This window comes from Rhinopithecus roxellana, chromosome 10, assembly GCF_007565055.1.
Source record: "Rhinopithecus roxellana isolate Shanxi Qingling chromosome 10, ASM756505v1, whole genome shotgun sequence".
In the NCBI taxonomy this organism is placed as follows: Eukaryota; Metazoa; Chordata; class Mammalia; order Primates; family Cercopithecidae; genus Rhinopithecus; species Rhinopithecus roxellana.
The window spans coordinates 36,268,650-36,281,671 of record NC_044558.1 but is presented as its reverse complement, the minus strand read 5'-3'; the positions used below and the strand labels follow the sequence as shown (position 1 = coordinate 36,281,671).

Sequence of the window (13,022 nt, the reverse complement as noted above, 5' to 3'; positions counted from 1 at the left end):
TGGGTTTCTTTTAAATACTCTTAAACAAAAGGGAAGGGTGTGTAATTGGAAAGAATGGCTCTGAGCCAGATCACAATCTGGTCGTGTGTGTGTGTGTGTGTGTGTGTGTGTGTGTGTGTGTGTGTGTATAGAGATAGAGACAGGATCTGGCTATGTTGCTCAGGCTAGTCTCAAACTCTGGGCCTCAAGCAATCAATCCTCCCACCTCAGCCTCCCAAACTGCTAGAATTACAGGTGTGAGCCACCACACCTGGCCCTCAATCTGGACTTTAGCCAACTGAGTGATCAGTTACTTGTTGTAAGAGATCTCCATTCTAGTGTTTTTGAAGATGACAGAAACCACTCAATGCAAGAAAAAACGTAAAGGAAAATGCCATGCTTGGTTACTTCTGAAAATTCACACGCTTTAGAGTTTTGTTATATATAAGGTAGGAAAAATCATACTATAAAAGTATCAAGTTTAAAGAGTTTGTATGTTCTGTGTCAAAAATTGTTTTCTATCCCATCCTCCAAAACCGTATCTTGTAGATATAGATGAGAGAATTTAGTTTAGTAGATGTTCATCAGTCATAAGTGACCCCAATTTACAGAATTTATCTTCTCTTTTTTGTTGTCCCATCAACCAGTCTAATGTAATTAGACACATGATGTAAATGTATTTTGTAGGTTTAAAATAAGCCATCTGCTTGATAGTTATACATACTGCAACCACCATTTAGTGCCAGCATTATATATATATATATATCTGGGGGGAAACAGACTCGTACTTTGTTGCCTGGAGTGCAGCGGTGCAATCTCAGCTCACTGCAACCTCCACCTCTTGGGTTTAAACAGTTCTCGTGCCTCACCCTCCCAATCAGCTGAGATTACAGGCACGCACCACCACGCCCGGCTAATTTTTGTATTTTTAGTAGAGACAGTGTTTCACCATGTTGGCCAGGCTGGTCTAGAACCCCTGACCTCAAGCAATCCACCCGCCTCGGCCTCACAAAGTGCTCGGATTACACGCATGAGCCACCGTGCCAGGCCATAAATAAATATTATCACAAGAAATTAAATCAAAGTAATCTCACTTTTAATTGGCAAATTAAAAAAAAAAAAACTCAAATTACGTGGTATTAACGAAAAAGAGTTTAAGCTTTACAATACATTGACAACATAGTAACATTAAAAATTAAAAGCAAATATTATGTTACAGATTTAAAAACCACCCAGGCAGATCCTGCGCCTGGCCAGCCCCGCCCGGTCTTCCCTCCGGCCCACCTGACGGTCACGCGTCTCTCCTCCTCCCCACTTTGTGGCCGGCAGCTGCCCTCCAGCTTTGGCTCAGTGGACTGGCTCTCCCAGAGCAGCTGCTCAGGGCCGACTCACACCTCCAGGCCTGCCATGTCTCGCAGGGGAGCCTCCCTGGCCCGGGTCAGATATCCGGCACCCGGGAGCCCCCTCAGGCCGTCAGCATCAAGGAGGCTAGGTCCTCAAATCTGCCTGCGCCGGAAAGGACCGCGGCTGGGTTGAGTAAGGGGACACCTGGCGCCCCCAGCGTCCGCACTGCCTTTACCACTGAGTAGGTCGGCGACTTGCAGACCGTCTTCCGGCACCACCAGTACCTGGGCCCTCTAGAGCGGAAGAGGCTGGCCAGGGAGATGCCCCTCTCGGAGGTCCAAGATAAAAACCTGGTTTCAAAATCCCCGGATGAAACACAAACGGCACATGCAGGACTCTGAGGTGAATAGCGCCTTCTCTGAGTCACTCCACGGTCCCTCGGCTTTCCACTCACCCTCTTCTGGCCTTCCCAATGGCCTGCAGCTGCTGTGCCCTTGCGCACCCCTGTCCAGACCCCAGGCTCTGATGCTGCCCCCTTGCTCCTTCTGGAGTCTCTGCCGAGTGGGACAAGAGACCCTGGCCTCTGCATGGGCTTCCTGCTCTGGGCAGCCTCTGGCGTACCATCCCCCAAGACCAGGAAGTGGTATGCATCCGCTGGGACCAGCCCTGTTTACCGGGCCCTAGGGCCTGTGTGCTCTGTGGGAGACAAGGGATGCATTTTGAGGAAGCGCCTCTGATTCCATGCCTCCCACACACGCGGCCTGTGCAGATGGCACCTGGCACCTACCCGGAGGACTCAGTTGTTCTGTTTACATCGTGGCGGCACCTCTCACCCTGACCCACGCAAAGGTTCTGGAGATTTCTGGAGAATATATTTATTAAAGCCACCTCTTCACTGAAAGTTACCAAAAGAGTCAGTTTAGGAAGTAAATGAAGGGTCAGTGAACAGAGTCAAACGCAGAAGTGGGTTTGTTATGGGTAGGGCTTTCAACATATGATAAAAGGATAATTTGTTTTTTAAAGTGTCGGAAAAAACTGGTTTTCTTGGAAAAAGTAAAGATTGTAAGTTTTGTGTGTAAAAAAGAAAACCGTGAAGGATTGGGAATGCAGGTGTCGTGTTTATAACTTTATGGTTCGAGTTCCTTTTAACAAGGACTCCAAAGCTGGAAAGCAGGAGGGACAAGGGTGAAAATTAAGACTGCTGGGGCCCTGCAGTGCGCTCTAGGCCTTGTGTGAGCTGGGACTGTGCCCGCAGCCTGGTGGGGGCTGCTCTTCTCCGGTCAGGGAAAGCGGGCCAGCTGGGACCTGCTGCTGTGCCTGGACCGAAGCCTCCAGCATGTGCTCATCTGTCCCCCTCCTCGCAGCAGCCTCAGGACAAAACAGAATGACTCAAGGACAGCACTTCCTGCAGAAAGTCAGGAAGTGCCCAGGATGGGAGGCATGCAAGCCCCTCCCGGGTAGTCCTCCCGCTCATTGATGGACCATTCTTGGTGCAGACTCTTCACTGCACGCACTGAAGCTTAGACAAGCGCACATTCGTCCATGTCACCCCAGAGTGCCCAGGAGGCAGGCAGCGCGAGGCGCCCGGACAGACGGGGTCAGCCTACAGGATTGTGAGGCGACTTGTGAAACCGACCCAAGCATCCCAACAGGAACAAAAGTGTGGTCCTGCGGCCATGTCCACAGTAAGTTCCACTTTCCCCTTGCTCATTTCTGCGTTGTTGAAGGTGTTTACAACCAGCATGTGCTTTTATAATACAACCTCAGGTAAGAGTGGAAGAGCTGCTGTGTGTCCTGGCGAGTGATAATGTGACAGAAACCTGGGCGAGGTCCTCGGAGAGCAGTGGCTGGACAGGGGCTCCTGGGTGGGGCTTGGACAGCACTGATTTGTGGATGTGGAAGGGGCCACGTTGTCCGTGATAAAAGTATCAATGTACCGCCAAAATAAATAAATAAATAAATCACCCAGCACTTTAGGATGCCCAGATGGGTGGATCACTTGAGGCCAGGAGTTCAATTCCAGGAAAGCTGGTCTCTACTGAAAATACAAAAATTAACCAGGTGTGGTAGCCTGGGCCTGTAGTCCCAGCTACTCAGAAGCCTGAGGCACGAGAATCACTTGAACCCGGGAGGTGGAGGTGCAGTGAGTAGAGATGGCGCCACCGCACTCCAGCCTAGGTGACAGAGCAAGACTGTCAAAATTAAAAATATATATATATATATACACACACACATATATATACACACATATATATATACACACATATATATATAAATCAGTTGGAAGAATGTGCATCTAAGAAGTTGCCACATTACAAGATTTTTGTATCTCAATGGTAGATTGTGATAAAATGTGTTTGCCCAGTGAATTAATTCACAGAACACATTAGGTTAAAAAATAAAACAAGAGTGAATTTTATAGCTTTTATTAAAACTGTGGCCAAAAAGTGAGCCATATAGAGGGAGCCTGTTGTCACTGCAACAAGAAGGGAAGAACAGAGTAGCTTTTCCTGTACACTCTTGGATATTACAAGAAACAAGATTCTAAGCGCATATTGGCAACTATTGCAAACATAGATATTTGTGGATTAATCAGTGCAAAGTAGGTACATTTTGTTTGGGCCTTTATATATTTCTCTACATTCTCCCCCTTTTGTACAGTGCTTCCTCTCTACCTTCAATAAAGAATCGCCTACCATTTTGGCAGAGGTGGGTGGAAAGTTTCCTAGCTGAGCCTTAAATTCCTCCCTGTGGGGATCTCAGACTAAAACTATATATTCCTTGATATTAGGAATATAACAAAGATGTTATTTTTCATATTAGGGTATTTTTCATACAGTACTTTGCTGAATGGTCTCATTTCTTCTATGCTAATTTGTTAAAATGATATTGATTCAAATGATGAAATAATATATAAATAGGATTCATTCAATAAATATTGAAGTATTACAAATACTTAGCAGTGTTCCATTTTTTGAATCTGTTGATTCAATCCTCATAATCCATTTGTTTGTTGTCATTTCACATTTAAAAAAGGCTACTTGATTCTCAGTAGCTGAATTTTCACTGCATGTGAGTGTTTACACTATTTAACTTATATTGGTAAGTTATCTGACATGACTTTTAGTGTGTATGCTACCTTATGTCATTCTGGGTAAAAGTGTCTTTTATTTTGACTTCTACAAATTGATACAATGAAGAAAACTGGAAAAAATAGTTTACCACTATTTTTTTTTAACACAATTTTTTTTTTAAAAAAGCTTTCAATTAGAGAAAGCTTTCAATTAGAGGTGTTACTAAAATTTTTAAAAAGCAAAATTATAGAAACCTGCTACCCTTTGGAATAAACATAATCAGCAGTATTAATAATTTACCAAATATAAGAAACTATAAATAGCATTATCAGTGGCAAGTAATGCCATTATGAATGCTTTCTTTGTTGCTGTGAAGTGGGATCAAAATATTACTTTATGTAGAATTTTTTATCATTAATTTTAAAATAAAGGCACTTTTAGTGGTTGAATATTATAAGGAGATGATTATATATTATTTTTAAATTTTAGGAAATTTAGTAATCATTTTTTAAAGAAAATTGTAGCCATACTGAAAAAATGATTGAATATCTTATAAATAAAGTTCTCTAGTTTGTTCCAATTGCAACTGAATCCTACAATGTGCTATTTGTCTTCTCTTTATGTTGAAGTCCTTCCGCACTTGCTTTTCACGTCTCTCCATTAAGATATATGACTATTCTTCAAATGACACCTGAATAAACAGCAGTTAAATCTAATGTATGGTGCTTAAATGTATGATAGGTTACCAAATATATAAAAACCAGTCTCGTAAGTTTTAAAACAAAATAGCATATTAACATATTATTAACAAGTAGTATTAGATAATCCCATACCTTTAAAGAAGTTCGCAGTGAAATAGTAAATGTGACTGAGAATGGAAGTAAAATAGAGAAAGATGAATTCCATGTAACCTTTGGGAACCAGTAATCTGCTCTGAAGCAACCAACTACATAAAGGTCACATCAAAGCAAGAATACAGTGACCCTGTATAAAATATTGGAACAGTTTAATGGAATATTTTGTGACTTTCAAAGGTTATAAATCTAAACACTGTACCAAATCTGAACTCTCTTGAAATCAAGTGCCATTAAGACTACCCTAATCTACCACTCAGACATGTAATTATGTCAAATTCCAACGTTATATCTTCATAATAGACATTTCCAGGGCTTAAGCACACTCCACACATGAAAACAATAATGTATGTATTCTGAAACATCAACTAATAGATCAATGACTTTTCTTTGGTTTTGTTATACATTACGATTCTTTATTTGTCTCTCAAATTTCTGCCTTTATTATTAAGCTTATTTTAACTACTCTTTGAATGAGTTTAATTTATATAAGCAGGATGTAAATATCTGTAAAATTAAAAGTTAAAATAATTAAGTCCAGCCCCCTTCCCTCCCTCCAGCAACTCTTTACAAAAAAAAAAAACCAACAACAAACAAACAAACAAAAACCCACCACCAACCAAAAATAACCCCGCAGTTTTGCAAGCCTTTTTATGGAAAGGGGATTTGAAAAGAACAGTATTTGGGGTGCCAATGCATTGGGAGATGTACTCATTAAGCAGCCTACCTTTCTTCCTTTCTGGGATGTTCAGGGTTCTGGGCACATAGGTGTTTTACTGAAGATGGTTGGGCACCAGGTTCACCCACAGGTACAGTTATTGCCTTAAAACAATACAATATCCTCATCATCCATATTGTTCTTGATACTTCCATGACTAGTGCTAATAGAAGGGGCATGGAGGAGAAAAGTTGTTGGCAGGTAATCTCATGTTCCAATGGCCTTTAGTTTCCGTGTATATTGATTTCCCATAGAATAATACTCCAGGTATATCTCTGTCTACTCCTCTTTAAAGAAAGAATAAATGATTAGATTGTTGAGTTAGGGAAGGGGAGTTAGGGCTACATAGCTCAGCTCCTTTCTACTCGTCTTCAAGTTTTATACTTCCGTGACACATTCTGTGATAAGCCTCATAGTAGAGACTCTAGTCTGGTGGTGGTAAGGCTGTGGATTTCCAGGACTTCTTGTGACTTGTAGAAATGCATATTGAGATTTGTAGCAAATACCACAAAACTCACCACCATCAAAATTGTTTTCTTATATTTCCCAGAAACTTTTCAGTTAGGAGACAGCCTGTGGCTAATTTGGTCCAATGTCTTTTAAGGTGAAATAAATAGCATAAGGCACTTCCAAGAAGAATAAAGATAAGCTCTTGAGTGATTATTCTCTCTCTCTTTTGCTGATACATCAACTAGCAGCTGTTCCAGATGGTACAGCTACAAGATGGTGGAGCTTTAAACCTAAACATGCCTGGTTCCAGAATCACTGCCCGCCCCCCCCCCCCCCCCCCCCCCTCCGCCCCAACCACATCTGCCCATGCGGTTGTTTTGTAACCCAGCCAGGATCAGCTTTCTGAGTGTATGACTTGTGAAGGTGCACAGGGGTCTGGGATTAGAAACTCTCAGTGTTTGATTTAATGTTCTGTTGTTGCCATCTTAAAATTCTTAATATTTTTGAACAAGGGATCTCATATTTTCAAAGGCTATATAGCTAGTAACGACCACAGCAAAATCTAGAAAAACAAGTTATAACTAGCAGAGAATTTTTACAGCTGACAATAAAATCCACTCCAGCTAGTATGAAAGAACAAATGCGTTTATTTAAGAATATTATTTAGGTACGGGAATTACATACTAAACTTCTAGAAACCATACAAATAGGAAAACTGTACAGTCACACCGCAGAAATATTTTATTGAAAGCCTGAAGCAGCAGCAGCTTTCTGCTCCCCAAATATACAGAATGCCAGGGACCAGATAACAGAAACCCTTATATGGCTACTATTAAAAACAAACAAACAAACAAAAACCTCCAAAAAAGGAAACAAAAATATTTTCTGACTTTGCTTAATAGAGAAGCCTCATGACCTCTTCCACATAATTTTTAGTTCAGCCTTTCAAGTCTTATATGGGAGCCTGCAGTGTAGAACTTTGTCACTTTTGAAAACTTAGCTTCAAAAGTATAAGAAATGAGATTTTACCTCGCCATTCCCCAGTTTAAAGAATATATGTTGATCGAACCAATCTGCAATATTTACCAGAGACAGGACTGACCTGCTTTTTAAAATTTTTACGTATTTATTTATCTATTTTTGAGATGGAGTCTCGCTCTTTTGCCCAGGCTGCAGTGCAGTGGCATGATCTCAGCTCACTGCAACCTCTGCCTCCTGGGTTCAAGCAGTTCTCCTGCCTCTGTCTCCTGAGTAGCTGGGACTACAGGTGTGTGCCACCATACCAGGCTAATTTTTTTTGTAATTTTTGTAGAAATGGGGTTTCACCATGTTGGCCAGGCTGGTCTCAAACTCCTGACCTCAGGTGATGCACCCACCTTGGCCTCCCGACGTGCTGGGATTACAGGCATGAGCCACTGTGCCCGACCCAGGATTGGCCTGTTTAATCTTGGGACTCAGAATTGGGAAGCCATCCCAAAGACTCACCCCAAATTAATTAGGATGCTTTGTATATGTCTTTAAACATATCTCCTAATTATTTATTTTTCTCTAATACCACTAAAATCAATTGATATCCACATATCATCTGGCTTTTTTGTTTTTTTCTAAAATTTTTGTCTATATAAAATCTCTGTAAAAGCATCTTTAAAAAAACAAACAAAAATGCATCTCTGATCATGATGTTCCCCTGCCTAACCAATCCTCTATTTCAAAACAAACCATTGCTTTGAAGATGCATCTAATGTCTTAACATGGTACACTAGTCTCTCTATCTTCTGGCCCTTTTCTTTCTATTCTCATGTCTTTTCACACTCCATCTTGCACTCGATCTTTCATCCATATTGAACTATTTTTTTCTAGCCTATAAGCTTCCTCTCTCTATGCAATTCTTTTGCATTCAGTGTTCTCCCACTTTTTCCAAATTCTGGGTGCCTTCACTTGGCTAATTCCCATTCTTAGATAAGGACTTGGCTTAAATTCACTTCTGGGGTTTTTTCACTGTCTCCCTCTCCCAGGCCACAGATTAGTATGCCCTACTTTCTGATTCCCTTGCATTCTTTACTTTTCCTATGTTAACTGCATGGAAATTACTTGTATAATTGTCTATATTCTCTGATAAACTACACACTCTGTGAATACTGAGGATATGATGGTTTCATGTATCGACACATCTTTATACCTAATAAAATTTCTCAGAGATAATGTGCTATCGACAAACTTAAGAGAAATAACATAGAATGAATAGATGAGTGAGTGGATGAATACATAAATCAATGATTAAATGAAAGGAAATGTAGCTCTGGCTTCTAAGTGTGTTTTATACTATCCAATGGTTCTATTTGTTATATAGTGAGATACTATAAGTTCTGGAGACCTAGGTTTTATCTTTGGATAGTCCATGGGTTTATTAATTCAACAAAAATTTATCATAAAAATTACTATATGCCTAGCCTTATGGCTTTGTGTCTTTGTGTACCCATGCTAAATATTCAGGATCTCAGTTTCATCATTTGCAGTATCAGAGTAATAATATTTATCTGAAGAATAATAATATTTATCTGAAGTTTTTTGTAAAACTCTAGTGAATTTACAAAAATATTAATTTTGTATTACTGTTAGTATTGTTAAATAGTTGAGTTTCCTATTAGATGGTGTTTGTATTATTGACAGTGTTTTAGATAATTTATTCCTATTAAAATGTAGATACATGACTTACTTCACTATTATATAAGCAGAATATGTTGAGACTGGTAAATAGTTTAGAATCAAATTTTAACTTAATTAAAACATGCTCTGTATTATTTGTCTAATTTATGGCATCCATCCCAGAGACTTAAGGTAGAATCACATGTTTTATATTTCCCTTAGTTTTGCAACCTCAAAAAAAATCCATACTCAGACTCAAGTTTTGGACTGCTCTACAACTGCATTTATCTTACATCAATGCAATTGCATTGTCCATCGTACCATCTAAATTTGCCTGTCTATCTATCTATCTATCTATCTATCTATCTATCTATCTATCTATCTATCTAATTAGCTGTACTACTGTGTTTGTGCAATCTATCTCAGAAATAGTAGTCTAATCCAGATTAAAATTGAATTGAAACTCCACTTTCCGACATGAAATGAATACAGGGAAAAATAGAAGTGATCAAGAGGAAGAAGAATGTATGTGTGAACATCTATCATTGCAAACTCTACTATTCCACTTATATGTTGTATATTGTATTTCTCCCAAAGTCAGACCTTGCATTTCAAAGAAGTGTCGTTGCAAATTAAATTTATCTGACTGCCAGTCAAAATGCCCATTATGGGCACAATTTGCATTTTAAGGAATACTTCCATTGTTATAAAATTTCAAACATATTTTGAACATAATTCATGGCTTCAACCTTCCATAGATAACCCTACTATTCATTCCACATTACTGCTACAGACCTCTACAAATTTTTCAGTTATCTGTTTCATATTTAATACCAAACATTCTCTTTTGATTTCATATACATTGCTCCTTTTTGCCAAAAAAGGTCTTAGGGTATTTTTTATGTTTTGTTTCTTAGGGTTTTTTTCTTTATGTTTTTTCCTGACATTTTTGCCTAGATATTTTTTCTTTCTCCTGTGGTTCACTAAATACTTTCCTGACTTATTTGACTCCTGCACCCTTTTATGTCACAAGGTATATCCCTCATCCATGGTGCATATCACATTTGTAATGTCACTTTACTTTTTATGTACAATTGATTAATGTCTGTGTCACCCGGTAGATTATATGAACCAAGGGAGCATGTCTCTTCATGCTCACAATTTTAATTTCAGGATCTGGCCTATTAATTTACACATAAGAGGTTTTCTATACATGGTTTAGAATGAGTAAATGATTCCCCAATCCCTGGGTTATGAGGTAGGTGAATTTATAAGTCAAATTGAGACACATAGAGTCAAGTTAAATACATAAAAATATCATTATTATATAAAATATAAGGACAAAAATATAAGAAGGAACAAAGAGAGTTGAGAAAGGATGCTGCCATTCATGGTGCCTCCTACTTTATGACACTCTACTGTAATTCTCACTGTAAATTCATGTGGTTTTTATTACTATCATTTTACAACTGAGAGACACATGATGCAAAATGTTTAATTGGTTCAACTTCCTACCCCTAGGAAGTGGTGAGGATGAGCTGTGTAACCCAATCTAATCACCTCCAAAGCCCAGTCTCTTTCCACCACTCCATGATTGAACTACTTGCTTCAGAACTTCTGATTCTCTGTGAGATTCTCTTCAGCTTAGGGCTTTGGCCTCTGGAGTCTAAAGAATGAGTTATGTGGAAACTGTGAGTTTAATCCTATCTTAGACTCACGTCTTCTTAATTGCGTTTTCTCTCCCTTTTCCCCATAAGTGCAGTCACAACTTAAATGCTTCTGCAATTGTTGATGACTACACTTATAACATGCCAGATGTTATTTCATTTAAATTATGCCCACACAGTGCAGGTGCAAAATGGAGGCCACAATTGCACAAATTTGGACTTAAGTAGTTCCACGTTTTCATTTAATCTCTATGCTTGGCTCAATGTAAATCATTTTCTTCACTTTTTTTTCCTACTTTCTAACTGCCTACAAAACTTTTAAAATATATTACTTAAAAGTTCTGAAAATTGAGAATGGTACATATATTTTTTAGAATAAAAAAAGCCTTTGCCTCTTAGGTAGACTTTGCATTTCCCCAGACTGCAAAAAGAATTACCTTGCCTATTTTTATTTACACAAATATAATATGGCTAATCCAGCCATGCTTTCCAAAGAGAACACTTTAAGGAACATGGCCATAAAGCATCAAAAATCGATATCAAATGGATCTACTATAATCCCACAATTACTCCTCATTTAAGAGCTGAACCTTTCCACATTTCTCTTACTTTTTCTTAAATGTGTTCTCTGTTCATTCTTCCATGCTCTCATGTCCCAAAATGTAACACTTGTAGCTTTGTGTGGCATCTCCATTGGGGGTCTATTGGCTCTTATACCTGAACTAGTAAGAAAAGAAAAGGAAAAAATCTAAAATGTCGATAAAAATGCTCATCCTAGGATACATGCTAGATGACTATTTTATAGCTTCTGACCAACTACTGTATTTCATTAAACCCAAGATGAGATCAATTGTATGGCACACTATTATTTTAATTTTCATTAAGAAAACACTGTAAATTAAAATGTATCTCAGTATTTTCTTATTTTTTATACTATGGAAAAATATTTTTGGACTCAGTTTAGACTTGCATTTAAAAATGTATCGCTCTTGTATATACATTTAAAAAGGACATACAAGATAAATAATTTGGTTAAAGTATTGCAAAAATATTTTTGATTTAGTCTGGCTCTTTGGAATCACCAGAATTGTCAATCTCTTTATTTTACCTCAGAGTAACATCCATTGTGAACATCAATAGTATTACTAATAAAATGATACAGGATTCCTTTCAGGAATACTCTGGTTTTGTCTCTGAGATATTTTTTCTATGTCAATTACTGCCATTCTGCAGAATTTTGTTGTTCTCTTGGACTTTTCAGAAGATATTACGGAATATCTTTTGGCAACAATGATAAACCATATACCTTTTTCTCAAATGGTTTTTAAATGCCCTGTTGATACAAAGCAAGGGTTATGGTTGTTGAAGGGTGGCAGAATATGCCACCCCAAAACATGCCACTTTGGCATAAAGATTATTTTGAGATAAAGGCAATTACAAATACCACAGATGCAAGAAGAAAGAGCACTCTGACCTTCCCCTTTCACTGTACAAACGGACTTTATTGAAATAATTCTTATCTTCCTTTAGCCTCCGCATAGGGTTTAGCTGCTTTTACATAATTGCCTCTCTTTGTTCAACCTAGTATAAAAACATGTAGATTTGGCCACTTCTTTGGATCTTCCATTTTTCATGAAAGCTCTCAGGTCATTTAACACTTATGTGAAATACATGTTTATACTCTTCTCCTTTTAATTTGTCTTATATCAATTTAATTCTCAGACGCAGCCAAAACTCTAAGAAGGTAGAGATAAAATTTTGCTTACCCTACATTGTCCAACTATGTCATAAGAAATGACAGCTAAGGTCCCCAAAGCACAGGTAATTGCTTCTCCTGCTTGGCCTATAACAATGTTAAGAGGCATCAACATTTTAAACAATTTAAAATATAAATATGTACATATAATACATACATAAGGCTCCTTTTTAAATAAAATTTGGGTAACCCAAGAGCAATCTAAGATTGACTAGTGTTATATCATGCCTGGGTAAATGGTTTTATTGGATATCTGCTGCCGTGTTTCTATTACACTAATATGAGGTTCACCTATCCAGTGAATTATCATACTATAGATTTCCGCTCTGGAGATGATAAGCTTAACCATGTGTTCCTTGTTTTTCGAAATCTGTGTCACTTCATCGTTGCATCATGCTCCTTCATATAATAATTTAACTTATCTATCCCAATAGTTAAAGAAGTATTCACTAAGTACTGCCCCAAGGAAAGAAGGAATTACACAGCTAACATTTTATGGTCACCTATCATTATGAACAAGTGATAGTTTTAGAT

The 13,022-nt window shown here is 38.3% G+C and overlaps 1 pseudogene; it reads left to right on the top strand.

Moving 5' to 3' along the window:
• Positions 1-329: 329 nt before the first annotated feature.
• Positions 330-13,022, top strand: part of LOC104672145 — a 59,288-nt pseudogene continuing 46,595 nt past the window's right edge.